Consider the following 17763-nt stretch of genomic DNA (forward strand, 5'->3'; position numbering starts at 1 on the left):
CTTAATTAGGAGAGGTAGTAGTTTAATCAACGGGTTCTCCCCACCTCTCCCCACCAAAGAGCTTTTGAATTTTTTTCTTAGTTCTCTGGCTTTCTGTTTTCTGACTCCTTAATTTCTCTTTTTAGCTTTATAAATTTTTTCTTCCACTTTTCTTCAGTTAATTTAGTTGTTTTTCCTTCCTTTTTGAACTATATTAGTAACATTTAATTTCATTTCTTCTTATTAAAAAAAGTATTTAAAAAAATTATTTCGGGAATTCTTTGGTGGTCCAATGGTTGGGACTCCGCACTTTCACTGCTGAGGGTGTGGGTTCGACCCCTGGTTGGGAAACTAAGATCCTGCAGGCCGTGTGGCATGGCCAAAAATAAAAACAAACAAAAACCAAAAAGAACAGTTATTTTTCTTCTTATCACTGTTTTAGCTATGTTCCAAAGCTTCTAATACCTAGTTTTTTATTATATCATTTTCTCAAAACACCACAGATTTCATTTGTATTTCCCATATTATCCAAATGTTGTTTGAGAGACTTTTTAAATTTTCAGATTGAAGATCTTTTTATTTTCTGATTGTGTTATAAATTTCTAGTTTCATTTTGCTGTTAATCAGAAAATGTGGTTTGTATTTCTATTTTTAGAATTTGTTGAGGGTTTTTTTTTTTTAGTAACCTAATATATGGTCAGATTTTGTGAATGAAAGTTCAATAGCTATTTGAAAATAAGATATAATCAATTTTTAGGATAGAGTTAAATGAATATTCATCAGCACTTCAATTTTGATTATGTTGTTTAGATCATCTATTTCCTTATTTATTTTTGTTTTCTTGTCTCAGATGGGAGAAATAAATTTAAATTTCCTATTGTGTTTCTATTTCTTCTTATATTTCCACTTTCATGATGTTGCTGCTATAGTATTGGGAGCATATGTACACCTATCTGTATTCTTCATTGATTTATACCCTTTACAATGATAAAGTGACTTTTTTTGTACTTTTGGGCCAAAAGTCTACATTGTCTAACAAAAGGATTATAATCCATGTGGTATGTTTTCTGTGCTTTTTAAATGCTAGTTCTGTTATTAGGAAGGATTTTTTTTTTTTCTCATCAGTGGTTACCTTCATATAATAATCATCTTTCCCTCTCTTTAAAACAGTATCTTTTGCTTTCCTTAATCAGTAACATTTATATTAGCTTTATTCTTTTCCTTCCCTTCTTTCCTCCCTCTCCTTTTTTAACTAGTTTTAGCCAATATAGCATTATTTTATTGTTGTTATGATTTTGCTTAAATTTATACTACTTGACTTTCAACTTTGATTCCTGTCTATTACTGTAAAGTGAAATCAGTGAGTTTATGCTACTTTTTATGATTTTTCTGTTATTCATTTATTTGTATATATTACTGTTCCAGTGTTTTTTGAGCATGTTAACAGTTACATTCCATTCTGTCACCTGTATATTCATTCGTTTTCATCTTAAATCTACAGTTATATGTGTTGGTGCTAACTGCAAGTCCTTTTGCTAAAATTTTTCCTGTCATCTCTTGCTTGCAGTTTGTCCTCAAGTTGTTACTTCAGGAAGGGCTCATATGAGTAAGAGCTGAGTTTTTGCATATTGAAAACCATTTGTCTATAGCCTTTTTCCTGAAGGACTGCTTGGCTAGACATAAAATGATTGAACCACACTTTTTTTTCATTCAATTTTTTCTTATTGAAGTATAGCTGATTTCCATGTTGTGGCAGTCTCTGCTGCACAGCAAAGTGACTCAGTTCTACACGTAGAGACATGCTTTTTTTTTTAATATTCTTTTCCATTATGGTATATCTGAATGACACTTTCTTGAGTTTCTTAAAGGTATTTTCCCACTGTCTTCTCACAGTGAATGTTCAATAGAGAAATATGATGTCAGCAGATTTTCTTTTCCCTAGAAGGGACCTGCTTTTTTTGTCTGGTTGCTGAAAATATTTTTTACAATTATTTTACTAGATTTTTTTCTCAGTGTTGAGCATTTTGGGTCACTTTTATTTAAAACATGGGATTCCCTTTGAAAATGTAGGTTCAACTCTTTTATCTTTTTTTTTAATCTGTCATTTTATTTTCTTTTAAAAAAAATTCCATCCTACTTGGTCCTTACTGTGCCTTTTGTGATATAATTTTTACCATTTGCTCAGTCTTCATTTTTTGAATTTGAAAAAGTCTTTTTCTTCCATTTCTTTCATGAGTTCTCAGTGCTTATTTCATCTTCTCTTAACTGTTTGTCTTTCCCCTTAGTTCTTAAATTTCTGCTCTGAGATCTTTCTTCATAGCTGCATTAAGAAGTTTTGAATTCATGTTAAAAAGTAGTGTTACAATTTTTTATCTACTTCGTGGTGGTATTTTCTGTTGAGTTTTCTTTGTCAGGGATGTTGTGCTGCTTTTTTACATTTTTTAAATGGTATTTTTGTATGGATACTTATCACTTTTGTTATTCGTATTTGAATGAGATGAGTTTTCCCAAACCACCTATTAGAAGAGACTGGAGTGGGAGAGGGAGGTGGGACAGGACATTAGGAGCAAGGTGGTTTTCCAGGTTTCTCTGCTCAAGGCCTCTGTCCTCTGTTGTTCTGATGGGTTCTTTCTTCAAAATAAATCACATCTCTTTTGCCTCTGAGTAATATATGTTTAAGGAGTTTCTGCTACCAGGGGAATTCAGCTCCTGCCTTTTTTTTTTTTTTTTTTTTTTTTTTGGCGGTATGTAGGCCTCTGACTGTTGTGGCCTCTCCCATTGTGGAGCACAGGCTCCAGACACGCAGGCTCAGCGGCCATGGCTCACCGGCCCAGCCACTCCGCGGCATGTGGGATCTTCCTGGACCGGGGCACGAACCCGTGTCCCCTGCATCGGCAGGCGGACTCTCAACCACTGTGCCACCAGGGAAGCCCAACTCCTGCCTTTGAAAGTGCCTGCTCAAACATTAGCAATTAGAGAATTTGTGAAGAGTACATGGTAGTTCATTGTATTCTTCTTTTAACTTTTCTCCAAGTTTGACATTACAGAGGAAAAATGCAAGCCTTGGTTTTAGAAGGGTAATCCTATCTGAGCTCTGTCACTTCTAGTTCACCCTCTACTCACTCTCATGACACTTTCTACACCTCCTTTCTCTACTTCCTTCTGAGATTTCCCCCATTCAATCTCAGAACTAAACATTGCACTTCCCACTTAGGGTAGGACCCTCTCTCTCTGGAGTGAAAATTTACTCTTGCCCCACTAGGCTTTCTTTCATCTTTCATGTCTTTCTCCCTTGCATAGGTTCTACTAGTCCCAAGTACTTTGGGCCATATTTACTTACAATCTGGCATTTTCAGGTTTTTATTGTCTCCTAGGTTCATTGAAGATGTAGGATGTTTTTTCCTTTTCTTTTCTCTCTTTTTTACATTATCTTTGTTGCTCTGTATCGAGTTCTAGGAGGAAAGTGGGAAATTTTGGAAATAAATTGCTGCTATTTTCCTACTGGAACTTAAAGTTCAGCTTTGGATATTACTAAAAAATAATTTCTAAATAACCCATTGGTTGAAGAAATCACAAATTTTAAATATTTTGAACTGAAGAGTATTGAAAATAGTACATATCAGAATTGGTATGATTAGCTAAAGCAATGCTTAGAGAGAATTTAAAACCTTAAATGCCTATTAGAAAAGAAGAAAAGCATCAATTACCTATACATTCATCTTAATAAGTTAGAAAAATAACATAATTAAATGCGAAGAAAAATAGAAGGAAATAAGAGTTAAAAACAGAAAATAATGAAATAGAAAACAAATTTACCTCTATCCTGTAGGTAGGAAGACTTCAAAAGTTTTCAAGAAGGATAGTGACATGATCATATTTGTTTTCCAGAAAGAGACCTCTGGCAGCAGTGTGGAGAATAGATAGAGGAGAAAAAAACTAATCTGAGAAGCCAGTTAGGAGGCTTTTTCAATCACTAGTTCAGGTAAGAGATGGTGATGGTCTAATGTGGGATGGAGAGGAAGGAACATATTACAAAGATTAAGTTGAAAAAATAGGTTTAAAAACCATGTCCAGAAAAAAACTTTGGGTATAGTTACTGGTACATGGAACTGATTGGAAATGAAGAGACCAGAAGGTTTACTAGGTTTTTGAAGGAAATGGTTTTTGGAAGTAAAACTACAATCTTAGTGTATTAGGTTCAACCAGAGAAGCAGAACCAGTAGGAGACACATAGAGAGAGAGAGCGATTGGGCTTACACAGTTGTAGGGGCTAGCTAGTCAAGTCTGAAATCCTTAGGGTAGGCTATCAGGAAGGGCAGGCTAGAACACATGGGTATGGGCTGTAGCTGCTGTCCATAGGTGGAATTTCTTCTCTCTCTTGGGGATACCTCAGCCCCGTTTTTAAGGCCTTTCAACTGACTAAATGAGGCCAACTCAGATTATCCAGGATAATATCCCTTTAATTACATCTATAAAATATCTTCACAGCAATACCTAGATTAGTGTTTGATTGAATAACTGACAAGTAGTAGCCTAGCCGAATTGACATATTAAAAATAAAAAAACAAAACCCCATACCTGGCCTACAGAATTCTATGATTATTCAGTCTTTGAAACAACCTTCATATTCCCAAACCTTCAGTGACTGTGCTAGCTAACTGTGCTGGCTTTTATAAACTAGCTTTCAAGAAGGGCATACTCACCAACATACATTCAGAATAGTGACTCATTCATACCAGGTATGAATGATAATACTGAATATGGGAGGTAGGTCTGCTGTTGCTGGTTAGCTGGCAGTATATACCATGTATAAATATGTCAAATGTAAATATGTCTAAAGCTTGAGGATTCTATGGAACATATGGACAGAGTCATCTAGTATGTAGTTGGAAATGCAGATGTGAAAATCTGTAGTGGTGTGAGCTAAAAGTAAAAGTTTTGGGACTCCTTAGTATATAAATCCATATTTGAAACTCTGAAAATGGAAAAACTTTAGAAATAGTATTTAGATTGAAAACAGGAATGAAAAGGATAGAGCCATGGAGAATACTAGCATTTAAGGAAGAGGAACCAGTGAGCAATTAATGATTATCACAGGCAGTATGAGAGCCAAGAAATGGTGTCAAGGAAGCCAAGGGAGGAAACATATTCAGAGAGTAGATTTTACAGTTAAGCAGCGGAGCTTTTCCAGTAAAATCAAGAGTAAGACAAGGATGTCAGTACTATGATATTTAGTCACTATTGTGTTTGCTAACTTCTGTTCTTCTTACAGGTTTCAGTCTACATGTTACTTCCTTGAGAAGCAGTATTTGACACCCTTCTTGCCCCCCATCCAGCCATTCCCCCAAGTCTGAGTTAGGTATTTCTCTTATGTATTCCCATAGTACAGTATACTTCCCCTGTAATACCATGTGTCACCTTGAATTATAAGTGTTTATTATTCTTTGTCTCCTGTTAGAATGAAAGCTCCATGAAGCTAGGGACTGTCCATCTTATTCACCAGTCTACCTCCATGCCTGGCACAACTCTCGGTCATATTAAGCAAGGAATGAATAAATAAAACCAAGAACATGGAGGAGGAGTATCTAATTGAGCCTGGAAAGTTAGAAAAATATTTGTAGAAGTAAATGATGTCTTAACTGAGCTTTAGAAAATGTGATGACATTGAGAGTTTGGGTTGAAAAGGGGATACACAGGAATAAAAGATTTCTGAGAGGTCTCTAAAATATAAAACTTTATTGAAAGATATAAGTGAAGATCTGAATGAAAGAAATATATTAGGCTTATTGAGAAGACTCTGTTTGATAAGATGTCAATTCTCCCAAAATTAATCTGTAAATGCAATTTTAAGTAAAATCTCAATTGGGTATATAGTGAAACTTGATAAGTCAATATTAAGATTTATATGGAAAAAATAAGTGACGATGAAAAATCAATATAATTTTAAAGAAGAGTAAAGGGGGAGGAATTGCCCTCCTTATGTTGAAACTGTAACAATTTTAGCACACTTTTTTTTTTTTTTTTTTAGCACACTTTTTAAACTGCAGGGACAGACAGATTAATGAAGCAGAATATAAAGCCTAGAAATAAGCTCTGTGTGTGTGTGTGTGTGTGTGTGTGTGTGTGGAAACTTTGTTGATATTAAATTGGCATTTCAAATCACTGAGGAAAGAGTAAAATGTTTAATACATGGTGTTTATGCTGTTGTTAACTATATGAAAAAAATAATTAGACCCATCTCACATCATATCCCAAATTTATTTCTAGGTGGATTGTAATCTAAAATTTGTAAAGCAAAACTTTAAAATTCTGTCAGGGACTTCCCTGGCGGTCCTGTGGTTAAGACTGCACGCTTCCAGTGCAGGGTGTGCAGGTTCCATCCCGGGTCGGGGAACTAAGATTCCATATGCCATGTGGTGTGGCCAAAATAAAAAATAAGATAAGATTCATTCAGAGAAAAAGTAAGAGAATATCTCTAACATTGAACAAAATGTAAAATGTATAAATCATAATAGAAAATACTGGTAAGCTTGGCTCTGTCAAAATTTAAAACTTATTTGTTATAAATACACCATAAACAAAGTTAAAATGCTAGAAGAATATTAAAGCATATATAACCAAGAGCTTTATGGGATATAAGGCAATCAGTTAAAAAAAAAAAAGGTAATTCACAAAAGAGGAAACACAAATGGCCAATAGAAAATCAGATTCTCAAATTCATTAGTAATCAGGAAAATGCAAGTGAAATCAGTACCATTTCACACCTATCAGATTTATAAAAATTTAAGTCTTATATCAAATGTTGATGAGGATAAAGTATAAGGAAGTATCATGCACTGCTTATAGGCGTATGATTTGATACAACTACTTTGGAGGCCGTTTTCAATATCCAGTAAAGATGATATTGAACATGTCTTAAAACCCTTAATATACCATAGAGGTATCTTGCAAAAACTGAGACATTATTTGTAATAGCAGAAAATTGGAAACAGCCTGATTCCTGTCAATAACAGAATAAGTAAACATTGGAATGAGTACATAAATTGTTCTATTGTGGTATACTATGTAACAGTTAAATGAATGAACCAGGTCTACATATATCAACATGGATTATTATTGAAAACAATGTTGGGGGGATGATCAAATAGCAAAAGGTTATGTTACTACTTATGTGAATTTTTTTTTTTTAAGTATATACTGGATACATACAAATGCAGTAAAAGTATTGAAACATAGATGGCGGTGCTTTGTGACCGCCTAGAGGGGTGGTATAGGGAGGGAGATGCAAGAGGGAGGAGATATGGGTGTATATGTATACGTATAGCTGGTTCATTTTGTTATAAAGCAGAAACTAACACACCATTGTAAAGCAATTTTACTCCAATAAAGATGTTAACAAAAAAACAAACCATAAAAACATAGATGGGACAAATACACACCAGTTTCAGTATAGTGGTTCCCTTTAGGAAGAAGGAAGGAAAGAAGAAAGAGGAATGAAATAGGTTGGTTGGGATAGGGAGAAGAGATAGACCTATAAGGCTACATGTTTCAGGAAACATGTGACAGTATGTTTATTTGTGTGAACAAAGTGTGTAGATAATTTCAGGTGCCACTGTGAAGCAAAGAAACAAAAAGATCTGTGTTATCTTAATGAAATGAAATAAAACCTAAAATTTTATTTTCTTTTATTTATTTATTTTTGGCTGCATTGGGTCTTCGTTGCTGTGCACGAGCTTTCTCTAGTTGGGGCGAGCGGGGGCTACTCTTCGTTGCAGTGCACGGACTTCTCCTTGTGGTGGCTTCTCTTGTTGGGAGCATGGGCTCTAGATGCATGGGCTTCAGTAGTTGTGGTGTGTGAGCTTCAGTAGTTGTGGCGTGTGAGCTTCAGTAGTTGCAGCTCGTGGACTCTAGAGCTCAGGCTCAGTAGTTGTGGCTCACGGGCTTAGTTGCTCTGCGGCATGTGGGATCTTCCTCGACCAGGGCTCAAACCCGTGTCCCCTGCATTGGCAGGTGGATTCTTAACCACTGTGCCACCAGGGAAGTCCCAAAGCCTAAAATTTTAAACGGGTTTATTCTTATGAGACTGATGTGCTGCCTACTGCGCTAAGAAGGCACTTAAATGAGTTTATTTTTAAATTGTCAATAATATATAATGCTGCTGTGAAAAATAATGAGGGAAAATATTACACTGACCACCTTACTTGCTTATATTTCCTTTCTTGTTTGTGTGGTTTTGATTTTGCAACCCTTCCACTTGGTATATTGCACTGAACAAAATAGTCTTTATTGAACTTGAAATCAACCAGAGAAGATTAGTATTGAGCAATATAATGAGTACTACGAGGAAGTACTAAGTGCAGTGGGACTGCGTAACAAAGGGATCCATTCTAGTCTCTGTGTTCAAGGAACTTTTCTCTGAGGAAGTGACAGGTGGGAGCTAGGTGAAATTTGCGGTGGAGATAAGCATGGAATAGTACTTTAAGAAAGCAAGCAATTTAATTCTAATTGTGTGACTTAATCTTGTCTTCAAAATGATTGTTTTCATGGTGTTTAATATCCTAACTCTCAACTATGTAACTTTAATGAATTTTACCAATCTTAGACACACAAAAAACTTTTTTTCACATTTCATTATCTCTGAAATCAGGAGATGTCTTGCAGTAGATCGTTTGTCACAGTTGAATTGGCAAATTTCTCTTTTAGGATACACACAATACTGATGTACCTTACCATAATTGGCATTTTAGAGTCAATGAAATGCAGAATATTTTTTTAGGTTGGCCTGCCTTTAGGCCTAACTCATTTGCAACTTGCATTTAATTTTTGTAATTATGCATTTTAAGAGCATCAGAGTGAATCTCGGGAATTCCCTGGTGGTCCAGTGATTAGGATTCCGCACTTCGACTGCCGAGGGCGCAGGTTCAGTCCCTGGTCAGGGAACTAAGATCTCACAAGCCGTGCAACACAGCCAAAAAAGAGTGAATCTGGTACTTATTAGTTGTATGTCCCTGAAGATATTTTTGTTTACCACAGGGAGAATGCTAAACATTTTACATTAATTACAGTCAGCCCTTGTTACCTGGGTACCATGTATACTGAGGGCCGACTGTATTATGTCATTTTTTTATAAGGGACTTGAGCATCCACCGACTTTTGATATCCAAAGGGAGTCCTAGAACCAATCTCCCCAAGGAATCAAAAGACAACTGTATCTCCTATGAACGTCATCACAGTTGTATGAGTTAAGTGATACCCCCAACTGAAGTTTAGAGACAAAATCTAAACTTTCTCTAAAGTGACTTTCTCTCTCGAAATGTCACATAGTTTGTATTTTATAATTTTATTAATGTATTGATAGATGTAATATAACCTATTAAAGGTATATTTAGATATAACTATATTTGAGGCACAATAGTTATTATATTTAAATGATAGAGGTCAATTTTTCTGATTCCAGAGGTTATGCCCTTAATATTCACAGCTCTTTACTGCATCCTTTAAGAGGCAAGATTCCTGGCAGACAAATCTCAGACCCAGGACATCTGAGTTGAGAAATGTTTTTTATTTTTATATACTTTATTTACTTCTTTGTGCTTTTCAGTAAAAAGTAGCTTTCTATAAAACATTCACTATTTTGCTACTAGAAGAAAGTAGTCATAATATATAAATGGTTGTAGAATTTGGTAATTATAATTTATGCTGCTTAAGAGTCAAAAGTTCTCACTGAATATGCTTCCTTTGCAAGGAAAACAGATTTCTAATAAGTAATTTATTAATCACAATATTAGTGTTGCTTGCTTCATATGTTTGTCTTCAGTTCAGGTATAAGATCCCTAAGGTTAAGAAATAATTTGATTTTTACAGTATTCAAATTAGTCCTCAGAAGTAGATCAAAGCAGAATATTTCTTTAGGGTGAAAGGGTCAGGCAACAGGGCAGGAACTTTATCAGCACTGGTCAAGCTCAGCCAAGTAAAGATACCTGTATCAGGCTTGTCTAGTCTATCCTCACATTAGAAAAAGAGTATAATGGCATCAGGAATTTCAGTGACAGTCTAATCAAATCTGTTTCTTGACCCATACTGCTTCAGTCTGATAGAGTATGTTCATATTTGGTGCACAGCTGTCCTCTTGGGATCAAACTTCACTATCTGTATCCCTTCCTACCCTTCCCCCCTTTTTTAGAAGTTTCATGAGAAAAGGGTACACAGGAGGCAAAATTTTTTGATGCCTTACACATTGGAAAATGTATCAACAAACCTAAATGAAAGTTCAGCTAGGTTTCTATGTTGGAAATAATTTTCCTTCATAAATTTGAAAGTGGTGCTCCACTTTTTAAATAGCTTTAGTGAGGTTTTGTTTCCCTTGTATTACTTTCTGGAAAATTTACTTACCTTCATTTTCTAACCCCCTTCGCTTTTTAAAATTTCTATTCGTTCTTTTTTATTTCCTGAATGTTATTTTATAGTAGCGTACTATTCTTGTTTCACATATGGTAGTATCTTCTCTAAGCTCACTGTAGATCATTTATTTTGGGGTATTATTTTTCTTACACATGCTTATGCTTCCTCCAAATTCTTTTTTTGTTTGTTTGTTTGTTTTGATCATTATCCTCCATTTTGGAAGCTTCCTTCAATCATATAGTATCCTTGATTATTTATTCATGATGCATTGGGACTCTAAAACACTGACTAGATGCTTTGAATTCATCAGTGGAGCCTGTTTACTTTGAGCTTTATCATAGGGTGATTTGATTGGGCTGATGTTGGGGAACCTATAATGTTAGTTTATCCTTATGTCTTACCTGGTCAAATTACCCAAAGATGAGCCCTCCAAACCTCCTGCTTGAAGGGTAATAGTCTTCATTACCTGCGATCTGGAAGCCAAGTTGGGGATTCTGGCTTGGGAAATGTCTGCATTCAGCATTTAATATTTATAGTTATTTAATTCCTTGTTTTGGGTACAGTCCTGTGCCCTTAATTGTGCCTGACATCCTCCCTCCAAAAGTCTTTTACTTTTTCCAGAGAATACACCTACAGTTTATGCCAGGATAAAGACGAGGCAGTTGTTCTGCAATGTGAATGGAGCTGAACAAGGGATCTAGGATTCTACCTGCTTCTCAAACAGCTTTCCTCTTCATTTTTCTGCACTACCCCCATCCTTTTATCACCGGTTTCAGAGGTACCTAGCACTGCCATTTCTCACACCTTCTGAGGATTCTATCTGCTATGTCAGTTACAACTTGTCTACTCGCTTTTCATCTTCTAAAATGTTGGTGCATTTTCTGTTTTCTGTTCTCCCTTCCTTCTAGGTTTATGTCTTTTTTCTTTCTTTCTTTCTTTCTTTTAATTCCTTACCATGGCTATAGTGGAGTTTGAGGAAAGAATGAAATGAGCTGCTTGTGGTTCCTCTGCCATCCTAACCCAGGATCTGTTCTTAAAAGGCAGAGGCTTTGTCTGAGTCATCTTTAAATTCCAACCCACAAAAGAGTCCCTGATATGGTAGGTACTTGATGAATGTTTAAATGGATGGTTAAGTCTTGTTTTACATCTGTAAAACTCAGTAACAAGTTTGTGCTAGAGGCCTAGTTTTTTGCCATCTGGACCTCTCAACAGGGCTGGTTAAGTGTTGTCATGATATTGTGGCTGGCTTCCTCTGGAGCAAGTAATCCATGATAGAGCAAGGCAAAAGCTGTAATGACATTAAGGCCTAGCATTGAAAGCTATATTCTGCCAGTTTTGTGTCTTATTAGTTATATAAACCAGTTATATTCAGTGTAGGAGAGACACAAACGTGGAAATCCCATGAGGCAAGACTTATTATTAGGGACCGTCTTTGGAGGCAGGCTAGCACACACACTTTCTATCTTAAGCTAGAATAAGAACAAATTAAACCCAAAGTAAGTAGAAGGTAAGAAATAATAAAGATCAGAGCAAAAATTAATAGAAAAACAAACAATATAGAAAGTGAATGAAACCAAAAGTTAATTCCTTTTAAAAAGCTAATAAAAATTTTAAACTCCTAACAAGGCTAATCAAGAAAAATAAAAAAATAAAACTGATTACTAGTGTCAGGAATGAAAGAAGGGGTTATCACTAAAGATCCTTCAGAACTGAAAGATTAATAAGGGAATGTTAGGAACAAATTTATGCCAATTAATCTGATAAATGAAACACAACTTTACAAAAATTGGCTCAAAGAAAATTGGAATAGCCTTGTATCTATTAAGGAAATTAAATCCATAATTCTTTCTAACAAAGAAAACTCCAGTCCCAAATCATTTCGCTGCTGAATTTTATCTAACATTTAAGGAAAAATAATACCAATCTTTCACAAATTCTTTCAGAAAACAGAAGGAGAAGAAAGGCTTTACAACTCAATTTTATGAGGCTAGTATACCCCGGAATCTGACACCTGACAAAAACAATGTAATCCTCTCAACAGACAGAAGAAATCATTTGACACATTTTAACATTTTCATGATAAAAATTTGTAACAGACTAGCAGTAAAAGGAAACTTATTCAACCTGATCTAAGCATCTAGAAAAACATACAGGCATCATCATACTAAATGATAAAAAGTGTGAATGATTTTGCCATAAGATTAAGAAGAAGGCAAGAATACTTGCTCTCACTACTTCTAACATTGTGCTGGTGGTCCAAGAAAAATAAAGGCATAATATTGTAGAGGAAGTAATACAACTATCTCAGTTTGCAGAAGACATAATTGTTTACGTAAAAAATCCTAAGAAATCTACCAAAAAAAACCAAATCCTACTAGAATTAATAGATGAATTTAGCAAGATTACAAGACACTAGTTGCATATACAAAAAGAAAATACTAGCAGTATAATAAATAATACCCAGCATTCAACAATTAGAAAAGTGAAAAACACATGTACCATTCATAATATCAAAAAATGTAGGGCTTCCCTGGTGGCGCAGTGGTTGGGAGTCCACCTGCCGATGCAGGGGACATGGGTTCGTGCCCCGGTCCGGGAGGATCCCACGTGCCGCGGAGCGGCTGGGCCCGTGAGCCATGGCCGCTGAGCCTGCGCGTCCGGAGCCTGTGCTCCGCAACGGGAGGGGCCACAACAGTGAGAGGCCCGTGTACCGCAAAAAAATAATAATAATATTTAGGAATAGATTTTAAAAGAGATGTACAAGCCCTCTACACTGAAAGCTACAAAGCATTCCTGACAAAGATAGGAAGATATAAATAAACAGAGATACCATGTTCTTGGCCCAGAAGCCTCAAATTCTTAGGATGTCCATTATCCCCAAATTGATCTGTAGACTCAACACAATCCCAGAATCTCACCAGGCTTTCTTTTTTTTTTTTTTTATAATATAAATTGACAAGCTGATTCTAAGATTTATATGGAAATGCAGAGAACCTAGAATAGCTAAAACCATTTTGAAGAGGAACAGAGTTGGAGGATTCATAATCCCTGATTTGAAGACATGCTATAAAGCTACAGTAATCAAAGCTGTGATATTGGGGTTAAAGATGGACATACAAATCAATTTACATGATAGCTATAGACACTACACTTGATCTTAGCCAAAAGGCTAAGAAGTGATTAGAATAGCTAGAAATAGCTAGAAATAGACCCACTTACGTGGTTGATTGATATTTGACAAAGGGGCCAACATTCAATGGGGAAAGAATAGTCTTCTCAATAAACGATGCTAGAACAGCTGAGTATTTGTACAAAAAAAAAAACCATTAAAACTGAGAAATTTGTAAGAAAAGAGGAAAAATATTCATGTCCTTGGAATAGACAAAGATTTCTTAATATGTTGGAAACCTCATCTAAATGAACACATTCTCTTAAGAGCACTGTTAAGAAGATGAAAAGACAAGCTACTGCTGGGAGAAAATATTTGCATAACATATCCTAAACAAAAGATTTGTGTCCAGAATATATGAGAAACTTGCACAACTCAGACAATTTAAAAAAGTGGTCAAAATCAGACACTTCACAAAAGATTATGGGAATGGCCAGTAAGCACTTGAGAAGATGCTAAACATCATTGGTCATCTGGAAGATGCAGGTAAGAACCACAGTGAGATATCACTTCATACCTGCTAGATTCGCTAAATCAAAAAGACTGGCAATACTAAGTGTTGGTAAGGGTGTGGAGCAATCAGAAATGGTAGGAGTATAAAATTGTACAACCACTTTGAAAAATATTTTGGCAGATTCTTTTTTTTTTAAATATTTATTTATCTTTGGCTGCATTGGGTCTTCGTTACTGTGCGCGGGCTTTGTCCATTTGCAGCGAGCAGGGGCTACTCTTCGTTGCGGTGGCTCCTCTTGTTGCGGAACACGGGCTCTAGGCGCGTGGGCTTCAGTAGTTGTGGCACGTGGGCTCAGTAGCTGTGGCTCGCGGGCTCTAGAGCACAGGCTCAGTAGTTGTGGCGCACAGGCTTAGTTGTTCCGCAGCATGTGGGATCTTCCCGGACCAGGGATCGAACCTGTGTCCCCTGCATTGGCAGGTGGATTCTTAACGACTGTGCCACCAGGGAAGCCCTTGGCAGATTCTTTTAAATTTAAACATTTTCTTGCCATGTGTCCTACCAGTTCTATTCTTAGGTCTTTCCCCAGGAGAAATGAAAAAATAGGTCCATACAAAGATTTGTGCATATATGTTTACATGTTCATAATAATTAGGAACTGGAAACAACCCAAATGCCCAGCAACGAGTGAATTGAGAAACAAGTTGTGATTTATTTATACAATGAAATACTACCCAACAGCTAAAAAGAACTAACTACTAATTTATACAATGGTATGGATAAATCTCAAGTAAGATGTACAAAAAAGCTAGACAAAGTGGTGTATACAGTATAATTCCATTTATATGAAATTCTGGAACCATTTATTCTATTATGAAACGAATCAGATCAGTGCTTGCCTGTGGCAGATGTGACAGAAGCTGATTGCATAGGGGCAGGAAAGTACTTTCTGGGGTGATGACAGGTTCTGTCTTAATTGGGGTGGTAATACCATAGATGTATATACGTTTGTCAAAATCATTAACCTTTACAATTGAAATGCATTTTATTGTATGTAAGTTATACCTCAAATTGTTTTTTTTCTTGAACTGAGATACCATTACACATCCACCAGAAGGGCTAAAATTCAAGTCTAACGATACTAATGGTGAAAATTTGTCACGACAGTGACTCTTAAATGCTGCTTGTGGGAGAGTTATTTGTTAAAACCACTTTGGAAGAGTTTGACATTATCTAGGAGAGTCAGAGACACACATCCCTAATGACTCAGCAGTTCTACTCAGATATTGCCTTTTCTACTAGAGAAATATACGTGTTTACATATATCAAGAAGGCCACCTAGGCACTTCCCTGGTGGTCTAGCAGTTAAGAATCCACTCTTCCACTGCAGGGGGCACAGGTTAGATCTCTGGTTAGGGAACTAGGATCCCGCATGCTGCGTGGTGCAGCCAAAAAAAAAAAAAGGCTATAAGAATATTCATAACCTTATTCTAATAACCAAAGGAAAGTGCCAGCATAAACTGTCCACCAACATTAATAATCAGGTTTTTTTGGTTTTTTGTTTGGTTTTGGTTTTTGCCGTGGGGCAGCTTACGCCTGGGATCCTTAGTTGCCTGACCAGGGATTGAACCTGGGCCCCTGGCAGTGAAAGTTCCCAGTCCTAACCACTGGACTGCAAGGGAATTCCCTGTCCATCAACATCAGAGTGGATAAATTGTGTATTTCTTCAACAGAGTGTTAGAGCAATGAAAATGAAGAAACCAGTTACATTTAATTAATATAGATTAGTTAGAAACAGTGTTTAGCAAAAGACTCAAAAAGATTACATGCTTTATGTTTCCAGTTACATAACATTCAAGAACTAGGAAAACTAAATTGTGGTCCTTAGTGATCTGTACTTATGTTGTAATTCTATAAAGAAAAAGAAGTGATTACCATAAAAGCCAGGATTTTTGTTACCTCTAGCAGAGAGAGGGGAAGTTAAGGTTGGGAAAGGGATAGGGAAGAGGTTTCTAGGATGCTGGCAATATTTAGTTCTTGATATGAATGTTGGTTATGTGGATATTCACTTTATAATTTGTTTAGTGACACTCTAGTAAATATGTGATATTTTATATTAAAAATAGAAAAAGAAAAAGAAAAGCAATCCTTTCATCTATCAATATCTCCTGAGTACTATGTTAATATTATTTTGCTAGGTAATAATAGACACACCAAGATGTTTAATGTGACCTCTTAATTGCTCACTATTACCATAAAAAGGCATTGTATAATAAGTTTCTGTTCTTATATCTTCAGAGCAATGAAAGTATACATATAAAATTAAGGCACATAACCTCTCAGGAGATTAAAGTATAATTGTAGTTATGTTTTTACCAGGATCCAACATTATTTACTGCTTTATTTTATACTCATCATTTGGACCTGGGCTCATTTTGGTACTTGTAGTCCTAGTTATCTTAAATATGGCAAATATTTATTATTTTCTTTTTTCACATCTGTTATTTTAGCTGCGTCCTAATAAAAATTTTCAGTTTTGACACAGTAAAATGCAAATTCAAGAATCCTAATCACTTTTTCATGGAACATTCTCCCATCAGCCTCTTCAAGGAGTTAGTTTACATTGACAAAATGATTTTGCCTAGAATTAAAACCTCAGTAAATGAGAGAGCAAAAGACATGAGTAGACAGTTCTTCAAAGATGAGAAAAAGAGCTCTGATGAGCTCCTGCCATGTTCTGGGCACAAGTAGGTACCTTATATTGAATCTTCACCCTAATGCTATAAGTACTAGATGTTTTTCTAATTTTGCAATGAATGAATTATGATTTCTCTGAATTTCAAGTCTGGATCTAGAATTAAAATCTATTTCATTTCCAAGCCTATCCTTTTCTCATTATTCTAACACTGTTACCCATGAAAAGAAGAAAATAAACCTAATTAAAAAAATAAGTGGGCTTCCCTGGTGGCGCAGTGGTTGAGAATCTGCCTGCCAATGCAGGGGACACGGGTTCAAGCCCTGGTCTGGGAGGACCCCACATGCCACAGAGCAACTAGGTCAGTGAGCCACAACTACTGAGCCTGTGCATCTGGAGCTTGTGCTCCGCAACAAGAGAGGCCACGACAGTGAGAGGCCCGTGCACCGTGATGAAGAGTGGCCCCCGCTCACCACAACTGGAGAAAGCCCACGCACAGAAACGAAGACCCAACACAGCCAAAAACAAATAAATAAATAAAATTTAAAAAATAATAAGTTAGTAAGTGATGAAAGATTAAAGGATACATTTCCAACAGCAACAAAATTTTTATCAATTATTAATAAATGACTTATAACGTATCACAAAACCTTAATGAAACTGGAATGACGTTAATTAATTCAGAGATATTATGTTCATGAATTGAAAGACTATCCCACTGGTATTCTAGACATCTAGTCTATTTTGGTAAATTTTTTTGCCTTAGTTGTGTATTATACATATCTAGATAATGGCAATCTAAGTAGTTGGTAAGATCGCATTTTCTACCAAACTCCTCTCAAGTTTTCTACTTCTCAATTGTATTTATCTGAATTCTAACACCTGCCCATTAATTGTAATTATATGCATGTAGTACAAATTTATCCATTTGGCTGGTGTTTAAGTTGTTTCCATTCTTTTTACCATTATAAACAGTGCTACAATAAGCATTCTCATTCATGTTGCCTTTCACAGATATGGAATTTTTGCAGAGTATATACTCCAATAGAGTGAAATTGTTTTTTGGGT

The 17763-nt window shown here is 35.9% G+C and overlaps 1 protein-coding gene and 1 pseudogene across 7 annotated transcripts in view; one reads left to right on the forward strand and one right to left on the reverse strand.

The window, feature by feature from the left end:
* AGO3 (argonaute RISC catalytic component 3) overlaps positions 1-17763 on the forward strand; it is a 126449-nt gene that overhangs the window by 46466 nt on the left and 62220 nt on the right. Inside the window, exons 1-2 of one of the 7 annotated variants that reach the window (XM_067725475.1) lie at positions 3904-3961; positions 5252-5333. The exons of 4 other annotated variants lie outside the window; for them this stretch is intronic. The gene's annotated coding sequence lies outside the window, so the exon portion shown is untranslated. Of the gene's footprint in view, positions 1-3903; positions 3962-5251; positions 5339-17763 lie in introns of those variants that run through there. 2 more of the 7 variants (XM_067725476.1, XM_067725477.1) reach the window with 2 other exon arrangements.
* Positions 13483-13561, reverse strand: LOC137220387 (U2 spliceosomal RNA; annotated as a pseudogene).

Source organism: Pseudorca crassidens, chromosome 2, assembly GCF_039906515.1.
Source record: "Pseudorca crassidens isolate mPseCra1 chromosome 2, mPseCra1.hap1, whole genome shotgun sequence".
Classification (NCBI taxonomy): domain Eukaryota; kingdom Metazoa; phylum Chordata; class Mammalia; order Artiodactyla; family Delphinidae; genus Pseudorca; species Pseudorca crassidens.